The sequence below is a fragment of the Nelumbo lutea genome, chromosome 1 (genome assembly GCF_056320005.1).
Source record: "Nelumbo lutea isolate HS-2025 chromosome 1, American lotus-T2T, whole genome shotgun sequence".
Classification (NCBI taxonomy): Eukaryota; Viridiplantae; Streptophyta; class Magnoliopsida; order Proteales; family Nelumbonaceae; genus Nelumbo; species Nelumbo lutea.
This window is the reverse complement of record NC_142684.1, coordinates 210,242,279-210,249,462: the sequence shown is the minus strand read 5'-3', so window position 1 is coordinate 210,249,462 and position 7,184 is coordinate 210,242,279. Positions and strand designations below refer to the sequence as shown.

General features: G+C 37.7%; 1 long non-coding RNA gene across 1 annotated transcript; it reads right to left on the bottom strand.

Moving 5' to 3' along the window:
- Positions 1–4,375: 4,375 nt before the first annotated feature.
- Positions 4,376–5,089, bottom strand: LOC148880768 (uncharacterized). Its single transcript, XR_016110435.1, has 2 exons — positions 4,922–5,089; positions 4,376–4,833 (listed from the first exon to the last, which is right to left on the bottom strand). It is a non-coding gene; the product is annotated as an uncharacterized LOC148880768 (long non-coding RNA).
- Between the last annotated feature and the right edge of the window lie 2,095 nt (positions 5,090–7,184).

The following is a 7,184-nucleotide window of genomic DNA, read 5'->3' as shown; positions in this document are numbered from 1 at the left end:
ACCACATTACGAATGGAGTTCAGGTGAAGCTGGTCTATTGTGACATTGAAGTGGTTCAGAACCTCTATGATAAGAGGGTGGAAAGGAAGACGGAGCTCGGCTATGAGTTGCTTTCGGAAGATCACGATCTCGTTAGGACCGTGCTCCCATGGGAAGTTACCCGTAGGTAGACTATAGGTATACTCCCTAGGTAGGTTTTATTGTCGGACGAGGTGTCAGAGTCTCTCCAGGGTCATGGTGGAAGGACCGAACCTATCCGGCATCCGACCTCGGTGAGTGGTGGACGCCAGATTACCCGAGGCCTCCCGCACCTCGTGAGACTGGACTTCGGGGGGGTCACCTTGAGCCGAGGTACCCACCTCGGGCTCATCCAGTTGACTATCGAAACTAGACATAATGGAGAAAAATGAAAACGAACTGGAAGGAAGAAGGAAACTGAAAGAAAAGCTAAGGAGACTCACCACGGAAAAACAACCGAACTGGGGAGAATTGACCCGAGCTGGAGATCTTAGACGCGAGCTCAAGATGAATGCTGAGAACTTATGGCAAGGGAAAAATGACCAGGACCCCTGCTATTTATAGCCACTGTACTTGGGCATCAACGGTCAAGATCAAGGCGATCTAACGGCTCTCAAGAAAATCGGCTACGCGACCCCCGAGGCAAAATCAGTTTAGCATGTTTTTTGACGTCTATGGAGTCCATAGATCGTGTGACGTCCGTGCGTAGGCTGTACGCAACCCGGGTTGCCCTTGATTGAGCTGAGTAGTGAACTGGTCCGACCAATAAGCTACCTGACAAGAAGGCCTAAGCTCCGAGCCAAATCCACCCGGCACACCGTGGACTCCCCGCGCTTGGTCAGAACCCCCAGCACGGGGAGTGGGGGGCAATTGATGGAGGGTGATTTGGCCCGACCTCGTAGCAAAAGTGACAACTCAGCGTGACAGTCTGGCCATAACTCAGCGTAACGAACTCATCGGAGCCCGGCAAGACAACTCGGTGGATGTGGCAACTCGCCGAGAAGTAATATCCAGCCTACCCTGAATTCTCCCCAAGGGAGGAGCACCCCAAGCTTCCTCCAAGTGAGGAGTCCCGAGCTCCTCCCAGTGAGCCCTAAACTCTTCCTTCCTAAGAAGGGAACACCCCGATCTACAGATAAATATCCTAAAGTGGAAACACTTCGAGTCTAACCCCATTGACACTTCTGCCCATGCTTGCCTAAGGCTCGCCTCAAGCATAAGCACCTCAGTGCACCCCCAGCACCCTGGTGTAAGGTAGCTTGGTGCAAGGTAGCTCGGTGCAAAGTAGCTCGGCAACCTATAGGAAAGATCTGCCTAACAATAGTGCCTACTGAATCTGGAGGTTGCGCCCAAGTCTCTTGTCAGGCGGCATCGTGCTTGCCATTTCTGCCAGATGTGGCATGCCTGATAGGTCCGTACCCTGCAACGGCTGCCTGCATCCGCCACCTCGGCTCTGGCAGTAACGGTTGTGGCAGAGGTGGTTACGCCTGATTTGAGAGATCTCCAATATAAAAGGATCCCGACCCCCAAGGAGCAAAGGTACTGAACTTGCACCATCTGCACTCTTAGCTCTCTCTCTCCTTGCATTCTCTTCAGTTCTCTCGGAGTTCTAACTTAAGCATTGGAGTGTTCCCACCGGGCGAGCTCCCCGGGAATTCTTCACTTTCCTATTCATCTCAGGTACTGTTTTCCATCAGCTAGGAGCCAGGTTTCTGCCAGCTAGGAGTGTCCGGATCGCGTTGCATCATTTAGCAATAAGTAGTTAATTAATTTGAGCAGTGTTTTTTATATTTTCAATAATTACTGATATTATTGACTACTATTTAGTAAAAATCAACACCTAAGCTATAACTTTTTGTAATTTTGGTAAATTAAAAAATTTAATTGCTAAGAATTTTTTGTTGAAATTTACCGATTATGGTAATTTAATTTCAGAATTTAAAATATTAATAAATACAAATTTAAAAATTAAAATTTAACAGTAATTCTTAGCCATAAGTAGTTATTGATATTTTTAGTAATTTTGGTCAATTTATTAGTATTTAATAATTTTATCTAACAATAATTAAAATTTTTCAATAATTTTTTAGTGGAAATTTAATTTCAATAAATATAAATTTATTTTTTATATTTTCAGTAATTTTGATATTTACTATAATTTTTGAGCAATAATTAGTGATTTTGTTAATTTAGTGAAACTTAAATTATAAAACTTCCAATTTTTTAAATAAATAATTGGAAAATTTTAATAATTTCAATAACTATTGGATACTATATTTATAATTATCATAATCAATGGAACTATATGTATGGGTTTGGGCCTTTGGGGAGTGTTATAGGTTTAGGGGATAACCCAGATGATCCCCAGTGTAGGAATGGTAATAGACGAGTTCGGGGTGGAGATCATACTCCCCATCCCGACCTTGAAATTTAAATTAATCCCTATTAAAAATTTTATCTTGCATCCCCGGTCCTCAACAGAGAGGGCTTCCCCATTGAGGACTTGAATCCTTGAATTTTTAATTAAAAGTTTGTTTTTAGAAAGGTATTTATTTAAAACAAAGGAAAAATTAAAATGCAAATAATATTTTAAATATATTTTGATATATATAATATAAATAATATTATATATTACATAAATAATATTATATATTTAATATAATATATACAGATATATTTAATATATATAATCGGGGTTAGGGTGGGGTGTGGACTTCACTCCCTATTCCCAATCAAGTATTCCTATTAATTCCATTCCCACCCTACCCCTGCCTGACCAAGGAGGCCAAGTATTTGACGTGGATAGAGAAAATTGACATCCCTACCCCAGATTGTGTAGCTCCATAAAACAATAAGTTTTAAGTCTAATTCCCTGCATCACACAGGGCCCACTAGTTATTATATAAAAGGAATATCTCACTCACTCTATACTCATAGAAAGTAACCTTATTTTTTCTATTCACCATGGACCATACCAATCTGGATAAGGCTTTGTTCTAAGTTGTACGCTAACCAATTACAATTCATCAAAATCTATTCTCACTTTTGAGACTGACGGATCAAAACTACCCATGTAAATTTTGATGAAATTCCATTGGTTAGTGTACTTAGTACAAAAGCCTTAAATCTAGGAGATCCAGATTCAGAACATAGATGCTTCACTATTTGTCTTCTATTAACCTATAATGCAAATATTTGGCCTGGCCTCTTAGCTTCAAAACTACACAAAATTTTAGTCAGTTTATATAAATTTTAATCTGTAAATATTAATGCAAAAAGGACCGAAATGCAACACAAAGTTTCTCTAGTTTTCTATACATAAAGGAGGACACAGTAAGACCCTTAGGAAAAAATTGATATTTCCAACAAATTCTCTGAATGGATTACCCTATATTCTTCATTAGATCATCTCTTCTCTTCTAGCTAGATGTAACAAAGTCGGGTTGCCCGGATTAAGGAAATGTTTGGCACCATTGCGGTTTTCCCAAAAAACTGTCACATATTGCCTTATCAGGCTTAAAAAAAAAAAAAAAAAACAAAAACGATGCCACGTGGGTTCTACATCGGCATTTCAACCTTAACGGCCAAAACACTTGTTTGGTTAGGTGTTTGAAGTTGGGAAATCCGCCTCCTGTGAAAATGTTACTTTTGATGTTTCTCGATTTGGAAGATTGTTGCTATCAACGGTGTGATGAGGTGGTCTTTGACATGGCTGCCTAAGAATATTTACATTTCAACAATGAAAAGAAAACGGCCACACAGTGAAACAACAATAGTAACTAACATCACCTAATTAAAAAACTTCAACTGTATCTGGCTCAGAATATGATTTGGGCCATTTAAAATTTACCAAATGCTCAGCCCAGCCCAACCCAAGTTGCACCCCAACTCTAACTTGTGTCAAGATCACATATTGAATCAGTAATCCCTAAACTTGCACTGGTTTTAATTTGGAATAAAAAATCATCATTATTGTTATTATTCATAAAGATTACATTGCTGACATTAAGAATGCATAAGAGCTTCACAAATGAGAAGAAATCAACATCATTCACTGGGTTATCTGAATTGGTTGTCAGTATTTGGATGGAGAGTCAATGTAAAATAAATTCTACTCGGGTTTAGATTTGTTGGTATTTGGATGGAGTAGAATTTTACGTCATGAGTCCATGTAAAACCTCATCAAAAATAAAATTTTGTAAAATTTTATGTTATAAATCAATATAAAATCTCATTAAAAATAAAACTTTACATCAATTATTAATATAAATACTACATCAATAAAATCAATGTAAAAACTCAATGCTTTTTTCCATGCTTTTCAAATTTCAACGGTGACTTTTTTACGATTCAATGTACAAAACCTCTTCAATATACTTTTACATTGATGATAATTTACATTGCTTCCAGATGCAGCCTTAATACTTTTGCATGACCTGTAATGCATATTACTGAAAGCAGAAACTTGAGATGGAACCCGACCTTCACCAGGGTTTTGAGGGGTTTAGGGGGTTCTAAGTGACAGTGATGCTTAATTAGACATGATGCCATACAATACTATGACAAAATTCAAAAGGAAGACATGTGAAGAGACCTAGGTGTGGTAGCTGTATTATTAACAAAATGAAATTGATCGAGATAACTGGTTGATGCGCAGCAATTACCATTGTTTTGTTTGCGACGGTAGCAAGCTTCAAAGTAATCAATCACCCCATTCAGCCTTACTTCTCAAAGTAATTTATGCGAACACATGGTCCGCAACATGTCTTTACATAGTGGATGCAAATCTGGTAATTTCAACCAATATGCACCCAGCTGAAAAGAAGACGAGTCTATGAATAATTAACCAAATTAACGGTTCAAAAAATTCATTAACTGATATTTTGCAAATTAATATGGTAACCTTGCTTTGGGCTGCGACCACTTTCACAACCTGCAAGACAGTAGATGTCATAGAAAAAATGTCGTCTGATACATAAAACACAATAAATAAATACTCAGAAGAGAACTGTCAAGCATTGTTTTGGTTTTATACAGCACTGTCAAATAAGCAGTTGTGGATGTCTGTGTATATGGCCTAGATCGATCTCGTCGTACGTAACAGTGTTGTTTTTAACTCCAAGACAGTCTTGGACATGTCATGCAAAACTAGGACAAATTTCAAGCCTGTGCTGTGAGTAGTGGCTGAGATGCATGGCTAGAAATTTTGGATAAGGTTCTGGCCTCTGAGGGTGATACATGACTGATGGTGATGCCAGATATAGTAGTTCACAGACCCTGACACATGCATCATCGTATATGAACACTATGACTTATGAATCTATGACGAGACAACGCACATCCTAAGGCAAGGAAAGAAGACAAAATTTCTCAAGACAAACCACCAGAAATAATTATTTGAAAAGGAAACTAGGAAATCAAGGAATACAAAACAAGCAGAATGCATGGTGAGTGGTGACATCAAATGCAGTCCGGATGAGCTGGAGACAAAATCATATCTAATCCGACTGGCGGTGTTTGCCACCGTATTCATCTTTCAGTTCCGTCTATGGGATGAATACCCGTTCGGCTGGCTGTGGATAGCGTGGACCAGTCTGTTACGATCCATTTGTCCCATGTTAGTAGTATGGGATGCTAATGTGAGGTATCCCACATCGGTAGAATATGATGCTGTTATGGGGTATATATATGCTTGGGTTCCCTCCGTCTAACAGCTAGCTTTTAGGGGTGAGTTCTCCTAAGACACATAACACAGTCCTGTCCATATCTCAACTTCTCATCCACAGTAAAAACTCGTGTTTAGGGTCCATCTTTACTCTATTTTTTATCCCCTACTTCACACTCTTCTGAAAGGCTGAAACCCTATTGTATGTTTTACATTTTAATATTTTTGTCAATAAAATATTAATTATTTTACTTAATTTTTAATTTTTGATGTTTCTATCAATAAAATAATATTTTTAAATATTAAAAATATTTTTTTAATTTAATTATTTTACTATTGTTTTTATAAAAATTTAATATTTATTGGTTAATATTAATTCATTGATGCATTTTTCAATATATTTATCATATAAAATGTAAAAATTAGATATTTATGATTAAATGTGTAGATCAAGGTTTTCGAAACCGTCGTTGACATAGATGGTTGGACCATTCGGCTTGGGAACCATCCAAGCAAGTGATTCTGTTTTACCCCAAACCTGGTTTTTGGCCAAAAACCGTTGACACGGGCAATCGAACCGTCAACCCGTTCAATGGATTTTGACTATTTTTTTATTTTTTTAATCTGTTTGTCAGAACTAGCTGCTCGTTCGAACTAGATGGTTGGACCGTCGACTCAGAAACCGATGGCCAGAACGATTCCGTTTCTGGGTCATTTTTAAAACATTGGTATAGATCATTCATAAATGTATATGAGATACAAGGAGTCAAAAAGTGTGGTGTGGACCAGTCCACACCATGCCTACAGGTGGAATAGTCCACACCCACCAATTTCTCATCCACACTACAGAATACCCCCTTAATTTTCTTCAAAATTCCTTGCGAGAGAGAGAAGATATATCAAATAGAATAAAGCAAAGTCAGTGGTAATGCATGTAGAAAGGTAAACCTACAGCTATCTTGAGAAATAAATACAAAACTGTGTAAATCATCAGTACCAACAATCTTGTTGTATCCCAATCCCATCAATAGATGTTTGAACACATTTACCACCTCAGGAGTCGTTTGATAACATTGTATTTGCATCTGAAAGGATGATAACAATCTTGTTGTATCCCAATCCCTTCTTCTTCTTCTTCTTCTTCTTCTTCTTCTTCTTCTTCTTCTTCTTTATTGTGTTGTAGGGTTTTTAAACGTAATTCGTTTTCTCCATTTTTACACCTAATTTGTACTGGATTGGGTTAAAAGTTCTTTCATATATCCATTCTTTCTTATTTCTTATTTCTTTTGTCTTCTTCTTACTTCCACTTCAAATCTAAACACAAAATAATTGCTTTCACCCACTACATGAAGACAAGCATAAACGATGATCAAAATAGAATTTAGAAAAGGGAATCATGGGATCCAAAAAAGAGGCTGAAGTATATTTTAGGAGAAATGAAAGCATGAAAGGATACATTTTTTATCAATAAAGAAGGATACATTTTAAGCCCTTGTTTATG